The sequence below is a fragment of the Bison bison genome, unplaced genomic scaffold (genome assembly GCF_000754665.1).
Source record: "Bison bison bison isolate TAMUID 2011002044 unplaced genomic scaffold, Bison_UMD1.0 scf7180017864235, whole genome shotgun sequence".
In the NCBI taxonomy this organism is placed as follows: Eukaryota; Metazoa; Chordata; class Mammalia; order Artiodactyla; family Bovidae; genus Bison; species Bison bison.
The window spans coordinates 948,776-962,131 of NW_011494807.1; the positions used below are offsets into that span (position 1 = coordinate 948,776).

General features: G+C 35.5%; 1 protein-coding gene across 2 annotated transcripts in view; it reads left to right on the top strand.

Annotated features, from left to right (window-relative positions):
* Positions 1-11,529, top strand: part of PRR16 (proline rich 16) — a 169,831-nt gene extending 158,302 nt beyond the window's left edge. For both annotated transcript variants that reach the window (XR_825798.1, XR_825799.1), the window contains exon 3: positions 10,312-11,529. The gene's annotated coding sequence lies outside the window, so the exon portion shown is untranslated. The remainder of the gene's footprint in view (positions 1-10,311) is intronic.
* Positions 11,530-13,356: the final 1,827 nt, after the last annotated feature.

Below are 13,356 nucleotides of genomic sequence, written 5' to 3' on the forward strand. Positions count from 1 at the left end.
ATTAGCCAAGTTGGTGGCAATCTTGAGTAATCTAGTGATTCATTTGTGCCCATAATGAGCAGAGGAAAAATATTTGTAGAAAGTATTGTTCAAGGTAATACTTCCACCTTCGACTGAAAGGATGAAATAAAAGTACTTTTTTTTCCACACAATTTACTCTTATCCTAAGGAAGACTTTAACTATGATATTTAATTGTATCATTTATGTAGAAGTAATAATTTTTTTTTCAAAAGGTTGACAAAAATATCCACTGTCTAAGGTAAGCTTTTAAGATGTTTTTTTGAAAGTCTTTTATGATATACATATATTGAAATAATTGTAAATATCTCATTAATATCTTACAGCATTACCACATTATAGTAACTTCACTATTATAAATAATATCTTTCAGAACACATAATTTCCATCATTATTAAAAACTATGTCATAAAATTGATTTCAACTGAATTAAATTAATTGGTAAAATAATTGAAAAACATCCTTTTCAAACTGATAGGATTCTACATAGATAAACACATGTGAAAAAAGAATCTAAAGTTTAACATGATAGCAAAGTGTTTTCTGCTGTGCGGATGCAGATATTCTATGGATGGGAAAACTTCTATATTTTTATTTATATTTATTGCTAATTTTCTTAGAGAATTTCCCCATATTCAGTTGTCCAGTACTTATATATTATGCGCTTCTGTGGTAGCTCATCTGGTAAAGAATCCACCTGCAATTCAGGAGACCCCAGTTCGATTTGTGGGTTAGGAAGATACACTGGAGAAGGGATAGGCTACCAAACTCCAGTATTCTTGGGCTTCTCTGGTGGCTCAGCTGGTAAAGAATCTGCCTATGATGTGGGAGACATGGGTTTGATCCCTTTGTTGGAAAGATCCCTTGGAGAAGGGAAAGGCTACTCACTCCACTATTCTTTCCTGGAGAATTCCATGGACAGAGGAGCCTGGCCAGCTACAGTAGATGGGGTTGCAAAGAGTCGGACACGACTGAGTGATTTTCACTAACACTATATATTATACATGAATTTTACAAAGTATGTCCTTATTTTAGAAGGTAACGTTTGGATGGCTAGTTTACACACTAGATAAAGATTCTATTTTTCTATGAAAAAAAAACAAAAAAACATCTTAGCAAGTGGGTACTAATAATTTACTTACAATAAAGTGACCATTTGCTAAGACGTTGCCATGTCATGTAAACATTTTAAGGTGTATCTTTAGCTTATTTATGTAAATAAGCTTATTTCATGTAAATCCTTATATAGGTATGTGCATTGTTCTTATGTAGTTGCTTTTGAAGAAAAAAATGAAGCTAACAGAACATAGTAATAGACAAAGCTAGACATGTGCTTCGGAGAAGGCAATGGCACCCCACTCCAGTACTCTTGCCTGGAAAATCCCATGGATGGAGGAGCCTGGTAGGCTGCAGTCCATGGGGTCGCTGAAGGTCAGACACAACTGAGCGACTTCACTTTCACTTTTCACTTTCATGCATTGGAGAAGCAAATGACAACCCACTCCAGTGTTCTTGCCTGGAGAATCCCAGGGACGGGGGAGCCTGGTGGGCTGCCGTCTATGGGGTCACAGAGTCGGACACGACTGAAGCGACTTAGCAGCAGCAGACATGTGCTTGGGGCTATTCTGAATTTCAAAGCTTAACTCCTTAAGCTTGGAGTGGGGCCAATGAAACAGTCTATTTGGGACAACTTTCAATCATGGGTGTGTGACCATTGCAATTGCATAGGGCCATGTCTTCAGAAGCATCCCGCCCCGCAATGTGCCCACATACCGCCTTAAGCTTGGGGTTTAATGCTTTGCAGTCATTGTCTTGTAATTTTTATCTTTGAATTTGTGTTGCATAAGTACAGACTGTTAGGATAATAGAGAATGTTCTGGGGCTTGAAGCTTTCCCTCAGGTGTGGTTCTACATTCACCACCCATCAGGATGAGCTCCAGGCTACCCACTTCCCCCCACATGCCAAGATCATTGCCGCCCTTTGGCTTGGTGGAGGCCAAAACACTGGCAGCCGTGTGATGTGCTCTTATTTGCAAGGTAAAGCTTGTGCGAGTCTGCATTCAACCTATCTCAGAAGAGCATGACATTAGATAGCACACAAAAGAAAGACAAGGGAGGAGAGGACAGAGCTTTTGTTCTTGCTTTTTGCACAAGGGACATTCATTCTATTTTTCACTGGACTCTGCATATTTTGGAACTAGACTTAATAATTTACAAATAGATTATTGAATGTCATGTCTGATACAATAGCTCAGATGAGAAGGGAAATTCTGAGGTGCATGGTCTTTTAGGGTATCAGGTATTTTAGAAAATGACATCTGTTCCTAAAGGCTTGAATGTCGCCTCTCTAAACTGTTGCTTGGTCAGGCACACACGTACTTACTAAATATCCCCAGTAAGTCCATTATTACATAGTTTGTTCAGTGTGTCCTGCTCATGGAATTACAGATTTCTTAGTCAGGATCTGCACTGCTCTGGGATATGAAAAACAGGAAAGCTATCAGAGAATCAAACTTCTATTTTAGAAAATGTCATAGATAATTCATAAGAAGAAATTAGTTGTGCCAACGTAAAACATGATGCTGGAATTAGCAGTATGCTTTTCTTCATATCAGAATAAACATTTTCAAGGTAATTTTCTCAGTATTCATAGTTTGTGAAGCATGGACTAAAATGTTACGCCAAACTAGCTAGATGTTTAATGGAACGTAAAGATGACAATGAAGTACATCCATAACTGGCTTTTCCTAATTTAATTGCTTTAGACCAAGTTATATGTGTATCTGTGTAATAACTAAAACAATTCAACTTTTTATAACTTGGACCCAATACATGGGCAGAATATAAAGCATGCTACATGAGTGAGAGGAAATGTCACATCATGTTTTTAAAAGCCCACCTAGGTCTTCTTATCTATGTTCTAGAATGCTTCATCTACATTCTCTTTCAAACAGGTTACACATTGCTTACCTATCTTTTGAGAAAAAGATTGCCTCAGAATTCTTATTAAAAGGTTTTTGAAACATTTTTTTTTGCACATATTAAAAAAAAAACAAACAAACTCTGTCCAACTTCTTTTGCTATAGTGGCTTGTTCATTTTTATTAATTCTTTCTGAAAGAGTGTTATTTAATCTCATTCAAAATTCTCCCTTGCCTCAGACTTCATTATTGTAGGCATATCATGACTAAGACAACTCTGGCATCATCCAGAGGGGACTCAGGTGTTAGTTACATCTTCAGACTATAGTACAAGATGCAGGGGGTACACAGTTTTCCCTTAAGCCTTCTCCTGACTATGCTTAGCCTTCTATACATCACAGAATATTGAAGCCAATTACATTTTTATAAATGCATGGATGAAAAAGAACCTCCATGTGTACAATACCCAGTACTGGTTTTAGGCTCAACTGGACAGTCAGTCTCACATGACCCTAACAGGCCACACTTGACAATGGTTCCATTAGAAGGCTGTAATGCAATAAACCAAGTGAATCAGTTGAGCACATTCAGGTGATTCTTTAACATGGCAGTTCCCACAAGTGTCTAGGGCTAAAGTCTTTCTCCAGTACTGTGAAATGACAGCTCAGGTATAAATATGAGATCATGGGTAAGGATGAGACCTATTCTAATATTTCCCATGTCCCAGATAGGAGTCGGTATCTTTTATAATAGCCCATAAGCAAAAAATATCACCAGTTACAAAAATGTACCTCACTCAAATTCTACAAGGTATTTATAGTCATCCACAGGCCCCCCAGACCAGATTCAGTTTACAAATCAGGGCTTATTTTTTTTTTTTTTCAGGGCTTATTTTTATGATAAGCAATGTAGCCTGATAATACAGCTGACATAGGTTTCCATGGAAACTAAGCTAGAAAGTTCTCTCAAGGTCATATTTCTTTTCATAAAGAAGGAAAAAATATCTTGCCATCCCTCCATTCATATTAGAAAACACAAATATTAGGAATTTGAATTACCAAACAGGCCTTATTCTCTGACTTACAATGCAATAAAATTCAAAATGACAGCTATAGTGTAACTCAGAAAATTGAAAAAAGAATAATAAAATGATCTCAAGAAAAGTAGATAAGAAAAACTAATAAAAACAAAAACAAAATTAACAAAAAGTATCAAACTATGAAAGAAGATTTGATTAAAAATAATTTGTTTTATTTTGAAAAGAATGTCAACATAATTCTTTTTGCCAAATGTCTAAAAAGTTAGGACTGGGGTCAACAAAAATACTAGACTGGGTGGTCTAAACAACAAACATTTATTTCTCACAACTGGAGGCCAGGAAGTCCAAGATCAAGGCACCTGCAGGTTCAGAGTCTGGTGAAAGCCCAATTCCTGGTTACTACTTCTCCCTGTACTTCTTAAATGACAGAATGGGTGAGCGCTCTTTGTCGTCTTCTCTATAAGAGTACTAATCCCACTGTGGGTCATAGAGGATATGAAACGAGTTGCCAGTCCAGGTTCGATGCACGATACTGGATGCTTGGGGCTGGTGCACTGAGACGACCCAGAGGGATGGTACAGGGAGGGAGGAGGGAGGAGGGTTCAGGATGGGGAAGACGTGTATACCTATGGCGGATTCATGTTGATATTTGGCAAAACCAATACAATATTGTAAAGTTTAAAAAAAAAAAAAGAGTACTAATCCCATTCGTGAGGGTTCTGCCCTCATTACTTAGTCACCTCCAAAAGGCCACACCTCCGAATGGCCTTTTGATTGAGGATTAGGTTTCAATGTATGAATTTTGGAGGGATACAACTACTCAGTCTATCATGCCATTGAAGATGAGGAAGAAAAAAATAAATGAGGAACTTTAGGAATCAGAAGGAAAAGCACTTAAAGGGAAGGGTTTCTATGTTTCAGTGTAGGTAGAACAGTTAATTTTATAGAAAAAACATAAATAACCAAAAGCCTCAAGAAACATTTTTAAAAACAGTAACAAGAGAAGAAAACAAAAAGCAGTTAAGACTTTCCCATATTATAGGCATGATAATAAAAAAAAATTTATGAACCACTTCTATCACTGACACTGTTTTAACATTTTACTAGAGATACTAAACAAATGAAAAAAGACAAAAATAAAAACCACAAAAGGTCTAAACTTTGAAAAGAAGATGAAACAGTATTTATAGATGATATGAATATTTATCTTGATAATCCAAGAGAATTGGTGAAAACCTATTAGTTTCCCTGGTGGCTCTGCTGATAAAGAATCCACCTGTAATGTGGGAGACCTGGGTTCCATTCCTGGGTTGAGAAGATCTCCTGGAGAAAGGAACCGCTACCCACTCCAGTATTCTGGCCTGGAGAATTCCATGGACTGTATAGTCCACGGGGTTGCGAAGAGTTGGAAATGACTGAGCGACTTTCATTTCACTTCACTTCATGTATTAGTACCAATAAGAGAAAGTAATTAAATTAGCTAGATATAAGGATATTTAAAAATTCAACATAGTCTTCTATACCAGTAATTAACACAAAATGTGATTTAAGATATTCTAGCATAATAGAAACAACAGCTATATACTATCTAGGAATAAATTGAACAAGAAATGTTAAAGATGCCTATGAAGAAAATAGTACTGAGCAACCTAATCTGGGAGTCTAAATAGTTGTGATGATCCAATAAGTTCCTCATATTAATACTTTAATATTGTAATAAAGATGTCAATTCTGCCCCAATTAGTTTATAAATCCCATGCTGACCCATAGATTTTAAAATTTTGCTAAAAGAAAAAGACATCTGAATCTGAAATGTATACTGGAGATGACTAGTGTCCAGACATACATCATGTATGTATGTGAATTGTTTAATGATAACAATAGAATATCAAAACACAGTAAGATTTAGATAATTCAGTAACCATAGTTAAAATAGTTGGCAATCCATTTGGAAAATATGAAGTTAGATTCATAAGTAATACTACAACAGACAAGTTAGATAGATTCAACCAGGATGGACAAACTTTTTCTATAAAGGCTCAGATAGCAAATATTTCAGTCTATGTGGATCCTACTCTGTTTAACAAATAGTCATCTCTATAGCGATAGTGTCAAATGGCATAGGGATAGTGAATTTGGCTTCAGGTTGTAGTGCTGACCTTGATTTAGTCTCACCAGAGCCAGAATGTCCATACTTGGAAATTGGTTAGACCATCTACTTCATTAGGGGCTTCCCTGCTGACTCAGCGGTAAAGTCTGTCTGCAGTGCAGGAGATATGGGTTCAATCCCTGGGCCCAGAAGATCCCTTGGAGAAGGAAATGTCCACCCACTCCAGTATTCTCACCTAGAGAATTCCATGAGCAGAAGAGCCTAGCAGGCCTACAGTCCATGGAGTTGTGACTTAGCGACTAAACCACCACTATCTATTTCATAGCTTGATATAGTGATTAAATAATATGAGAAAGTATTTAGCTCTGTGTTTAGATATAAGAGAAATCTAAGTTTTTATTCTCAATTTTCCATGCTTGGCCTAATATCTTCCTTAGAATAGGTACTTCATACATCTTTGTTTGACTTTATCTTGCTGCTATCAGTTTAACAGTTTGGGGGAAATAAGACAGATTTTATTGAAATGACTTTGATTTCTTCATAGTTACTACTTCTTAAAATTAAACAGACTCATGAAACATGACACATTATCCCACAGTTTAAAATATTTTAAATTATATATATATGTACATAATATATATTTATATATAAATGCTTATTTCTTTATAAACTATATTTTAGAATAGTACACATTTATATAAAATTTATGTATTTATATTTAAGAAATATAAAGGAAAGAATCATAAAAATTACAAGTTTCACATAGATATAGAATCATAAGACACTTCTATTTGGACAAAATTTATGTAATATTTTCAATTTTTTTTTAGCATTATTTGCTGTCTTTGACATTTTAAAATCTTGTTGTTCTTGCTGTGTAGAAATGTTCTCAGTCACTTAAGATGCTACTTACATAAAGTAATTTGACATTTAATGACTTAAAGCCTAAAAATTTTAAAAAGAATGAAACAACCCACCAATCTGAAGAATGGATCAGAAAGCATTTCCATGAGCACTTCAATTTATTGATTATACAAAATTTTGGTATATGTTATTTATGTTTCATATTTCACTGCTGAGTAAATTTATTTAACTTGTGTAATTGTGATGGTGTATTACATGTTTCCATATCTGAAGCAAACATAAAAAAAAAGAGAATGCTGAGATTTAAAAATGTTTGTATTTTAAGACCTGTAATAATGAAAATGAATGAAAAATTTTAATTGTGAAATTATACACAAAATGTTATTTGGGGTTTTCTTTAGTGGGAGGAAATATTTGAGTCTGAGATTAACGGATTGAATTGATATCTAATACCATACAGTGAAAGGCCTGGATATTGGCAATGTATCTTCAAAACTCAGCAAGACTTAAATGTGTTCCTTAATACCCAATCTTAGAATCTAATCGAGGACTTAGACATGTACTAGTTATTGAATAGAAGATTTTATTCTCTACTTTAAATGTATGATCACTTAGGGTTCAGAGGCAGTATCTGCTTCCATGAAAACTTGGTGGAACAAGGAAAGTTTCATAATGTTTGCTCTTATCGTAAATAGGTAGAAAATGAATGAAACCCTCTCCCAATGAAGAAAGAAAGAATGAGTTATTTTTCTCTCTTCATTTTGCCACTAAAAAAGCATCTGCAACTGGAATTATTAGTTGTTGCTTTCAACCGATGGCTTTGCCATTGCTTTTCTGTAAATGTCTGCCATATGCATCCCTCTTCCCTTGCGTTGTACTTTCCACATTTCCTCCAGCCACTCTTCTCATCAGAATTTTCCAGTGGTTCCTATTGCATTTAAGATAAAAATCTAAATATTTTCACATAGAATAAAAAGACATTTTCGGCTCCTGCTAGCCTCATATTTTCCCCCTCCACTTCTATGCTATACAATATTAAAGGCACTACACTATCCCCTGCTTCTGCATCTTTGCCCATGCAGTTCTCTCCATCTGCAATACTTAACATTTCATAATAAATAGCAACATATCACTTCTGCAAACTCCAACCCATCCATCAAGTCTCAGTTCAAATGCCTTCTTCTGTAGGCTTCTACTCGCATGCTCCCATTCGTTAAATATATTTTATGACACAACTCTTCTTTTACTATGACTATTACCTTTTGGTACTAATCTTTTTGAGGGCAGGAGATTGCATTTTTATATCTCTGATTCCTATAGCATATTTGATATACAATGGAAGGTGAATACATATTTTAGAATGAACGATAGATTGTTTTACCAGTTTCAATAAGCTGTAATAAATAATGATATAGCCTACTAAGGAGTTCTATATCACAGAGCTGCTGCTACTGCTAAATCGCTTCAGTCGTGTCTGACTCTGTGTGACCCCATAGATGGCAGCCCACCAGGCTCCCCCGTCCCTGGGATTCTCCAGGCAAGAACACTGGAGTGGGTTGCCATTTCCTTCTCCAATGCATGAAAGGGAAAAGTGAAAGTGAAGTTGCTCAGTCATGTCCGACTCTTAGCGACCCCATGGACTGCAGCCTACCAGGCTCCTCCATCCATGGGATTTTCCAGGCAAGAGTACTGGAGTGGGGTGCCATCACCTTCTCCGATATCACAGAGCTATGACAATATAATTGGTACACTGACTTTTGTCTTGGTCCCAAGTACATGAATTATGTTCCTATATATTTGTAGAAAGTCACCTTTGTGTATTTTGCATGCTTTTAATAGTAAAACTGAAAGTTTAATTATTGTAAACTGTTGCTAATACATTAGTAATTATTTGAATGCCAATTGCCTCTATATAAGCAAAAGAAAAACATATATAAAGGATTTATATTTCTAAGTGATACAAAATGACACAGGCAGATACAAGCCATGTTGCACTGAGTACAGGTTAGGCCAGTTCAGTCCAGCCTTCTCCACTCCTCTGTACTGATACAGTCTCACATCATCCTAAACAACTACATGACAAAAGCTTGTCTTCTATGACTTCTCTTTCATAAAACATCTTTAATGATGAGCCAGATTAACTCCTCAACACACATTTACTAATTATGTTGGGTGACTTCTTTAGTTTTAATCTTAGAGTTGAGTGAGAGCATTATTTTTTTCATTTTGATTATTTACATTATTTCATTGTGGAACTGTATCTTGGTAGTTGAGAGTAAAAATGAAAATAATTCTAATTCATCCAATAGAATGGTAATGATTAAGGGTCTCTCACAGAAGGACTAAAAGATTTATGCTGTTGTCTATATGTATGTCTGTGTATTGGAGAAAATATCTTGAACTTGGGCCTCACCTACCCTCAAATGAAAAGGTTTAAAACAGGGGGGTCTCAGATGGATTTAAGGGATTAAAAATACACGTAAAACCATTACTCTGTGTCTCTGAGATTTCTAATAATTTGCTGTTCAATTATGGCCCAAGATTTATTTTAATAACTTTTGGGATCTATTATAATAAATTATTGCAGAAATATTCTCTATTATATCATAATGTAAAGAGAATACCATACTTGCTTGACATTAGTGGTGCTGAGCCTGTTTGATGTCAGGAAGGCAGGGTGAAAATTATGGCTAGGTTTTATTTTCCAATGTTTTCAGAAAAATTTATTCATTAATTACAAATGTGGATATACGTTATTTTAAGGTGCTAATTTGAAGGTACCATAGATTCTAAAGAAAGGCTAGTTCTTGGGCAGTTGTGGTATATCATGAAAAAGGGTGTCTTTTGGCAGTTTGATAATATATTTAGACTATATAAATTGCAATGAAACATTACATTAGGCAAAATGTTTTGAAAATACTGTTTGGTAATTGAAAATGAAGGTCCTACCTTAATAGGTCTGATTTCTTGATTAACTTTTTTTTGAGGGTGATGCGTGTTGAAAAGTTTATTGTCTTAAAATTTATGAACTCTTTTGAGAACTTGGTACAAGTGGACAAATTTATCCTAAGTTTTAAAAACTGTCAGAGGTAAGAGATCTTTTAATTGAAATATAAACATGGTGCTACTAAATTTTGATGACTGTTATCAAATATTGTTTTTATATATAAGATTTAAATGGAATATATGTTCAAAATGTGGTTATACTTTTAAAGTAAAATCCTTAATAATTCAAAGAAATTTAAATTGCATACTACTAACAAATTATTTCTTCATTTTAAATAATTTTTATATCTTTTATTAAACTATACTTGCTATTTAAACTGATATTTTGTCTTTTGTTTTCTTTTTTCTGACAGCTCCTTCAGGTTGGAAGGAATACCTTTATTTGGAGGCATGTCAGTTCATTTTTCTCACTTCAGATTCATCACTATGACTTCTTGAGGCCAGATCTAATTTTGAAATAACCAGAAAATTGTCCATCTTGGAGCAGCAAACCCCTCAACTTGGAGCACAAATGATCACTGATATGGTCTGCTTAAAACTATCTGCCTCTAGTCTGACAGCCATGAGCAGAGCCCTGGGGGCAAAAAAAAAAAGCCACAGCCTTAAATGTCTTCACTCAGAAATTACCAAGAAGATTAAAAAAAAAAAGAAATGAAAAAGACTAAATAAGCAAGCCTACAAAAAACCAAAAAGCAAACAAACAAAATTCATCTCACTTTATCATTGAAATTATCCCCAGATGTGAACCTCCCAAAGTTTATATTTAGTAATTAAGCCAGTAAATTATAAATTGATGTAACGTTTGGGAAGGTGACAGTATAGAAATAGGTGTCTATAGCTAGAATTACTCAGCATTTCAAAATATGTAAACAAAACAAAAACATACACAACAAAAACTGAACAGAGGAATATTGCCGCAATGAACAGTATAAGGACAGAATGTTGTTGTTTGCAAACAGAGAGGACATTTGTCATCTTGTGTACACCTTCAAAGCCATAATGGTGTAAGAGTATTGTTGTCAATTGCTTGAAAAGTTTCTGCATTCGATCCTTCACTCCATACTGGTTGAGAGAGGGGAGGTCAGTTCTTACTGATTACTTCCCAACGCACTTCTACTATTTGCACTGTCACTTCCATTCAGGGTAATGATGTGTGCTGTTATTTGCACAGATGGTCCCATGAGTTTTGAGACCACAACAAACAGTTTCTTGCAGGAGTCCAAAAAGGAAACATGTAAGAATTCTCCAGGCATTGATTTCTCTTTCTTCTATAAAAAAAAAAAAAAATCAGTTATAAAAAAATGGACTTGTCTCAGATTAAAGAACTACAGAATAATAATGAAAAAGCATCAGGGTGGTCCAACGAATGAAAAAGGGATCAAAAATTGTTTTTTTTTTTTTTTTTTAGTGAGGATCATTTTATATCATTTACAGCGAAGAAGTCAAATACAGTGAACTGTACACTAAACATCTGTGTTGAACATCTATTTGTTCTCTTAACAAAATCATTTGTAATTTGTATTTGACAGAGATTTTTATAGCCATTTATCTATGCCTCATGGGGAAATGTACTACACAAACAGCATTTTCAGTTTATTTTTCTAAATAAATGTGTTGTTTGTATTACTTGTAGTTGCTCATTTGATTTGCTTTTCATTACCTGGAAGATAAGTTTTCTTTGGTCATAGGTAAGCTTTTGTCATACAAATTCAGAACTTCTGGAATACTAACATTTCAAATATTTTGTGGTATAAAATTGTGTTTTCTATTCCCTAAACTCTGAAGAAGAATTGATATATTTTTCATGAGAACTTTCTTGTCAAGTATTATTTTTTAATATTCTAGTTATGCTATCTGAAGTTAGTTTTAAAATACTGAGGACATTGCTGTAAAAGAAAAAAATAATAATTATTTTATCAATAAGGATGTCCTCTAAATTGTCTTCTTGAAATTCTGCTCTAAAAGAAGATAATTTATGTATGTGTGTGTGTGTGTATATATATATATATATATATATATAGGCCATTAATCATATCTAATGAGTCCTCAGTCAGAGGTCTGCTGAGAACTTCCATCATGGTATGTAAAAATGACTAGGCAATTATACTGGAGCAAAAACAGTGTTCTTATCAACAAGGGCTTATTGAGTGCCCACAAAGTTCTCATCCTTACTTGCAACTCATCAGCTGGAGCCTGTATTTATGATCATTGCTATCACCAGTAAGTAGTGTGCAGCTCCCACAAATTATTCTTTTTTTTAATTGGAATATAATTGATAAAATTATGTTAATTTCAGGTGTACATTATAATGACTTGATATCTGTGTATATTGCAAAATTATTACTGCAATAAGTCTAGGTAACATCTGTCAGCACACATAGTTATTTCTTATGATGGGAACTTGCAAGACCCCTTCTCCTAGCTACTTTTAAATATGCAGTAGAGTATTATTAACTATGGATATGTCTGGGATGCTCTGGAGAGTGGAAGACATAGCACCGGTCCTCTGAGGTCTTTGGAAAGGATTACACTCAACCCTTAGATGAGTATTTTGTGAGAGACTCTCAGAAAACCTGTTAGTAAATGAACAGGGTCCTTTCATAGAAAGACTGATCTCCTGTTTCTGTTGCCTTTTGCTGTGCCCTGCAGGCAGTAGCCCTTTAAGAACTCCTTTTCCCTTGATTGAAATCCTGTGGGACCCACAAGCATAAGCCCCATTGGCCACCAGAGCCAAGGCAATGTAGAAGTGTTCTCTGGTACCAGGCAGAAAACTTGGGTTGTTGGACAAGGAGATAAATTCTTTTAGGGGACACACAAGGGAGCTGGAGCAAGGCAGAGGGAGAGCGCAAAGACTGCCTGTATAACTGTCTTCGTACAGACCCCCACCCAGGCCCTTCCTAGGTGGTAAGCTGTGCTTTGAACCAGAAGTCTGCCCCTCAAGCCAAAGCTCCAGGAGAGGTAAGTAGCCCTTTTCCTCAGAAAGACTGGCCTTTCATTCTGGTCTCTCTGCAGTGCCCGAGGGTGGTGGTTGGCCAAGAAATGGTTCTCTGGTTGAGCCCAGGATCATATATCCCCCTGGCCTCCTGAGCCAAGCAATTAAGGGATGTCCCCTGAGCGGCCGCCCACCCCACCCCTCCCCAAACCGGGGGCACTAGATGTGTGTTAAACTCCCCTCTGAGAGGTATTTATGTTTAGGAGGAAGGCATAGAGAGAGTGTAGAAGGCACCATGGTGAAAAAAGAAAAAGAAAAAAGCTTAGAATTAAAAAAAAAAAAAAAGATGGTGTCTGCTATAGATAAAAGGAGGCAGGGGGTGGAGCATGTAAGTGGCTCCAGCTGGGGAAAAAACACCTAAGCAGAATGTTGGAGGGGACCCAGAAAGCAATGCTTAAAAAAAAAA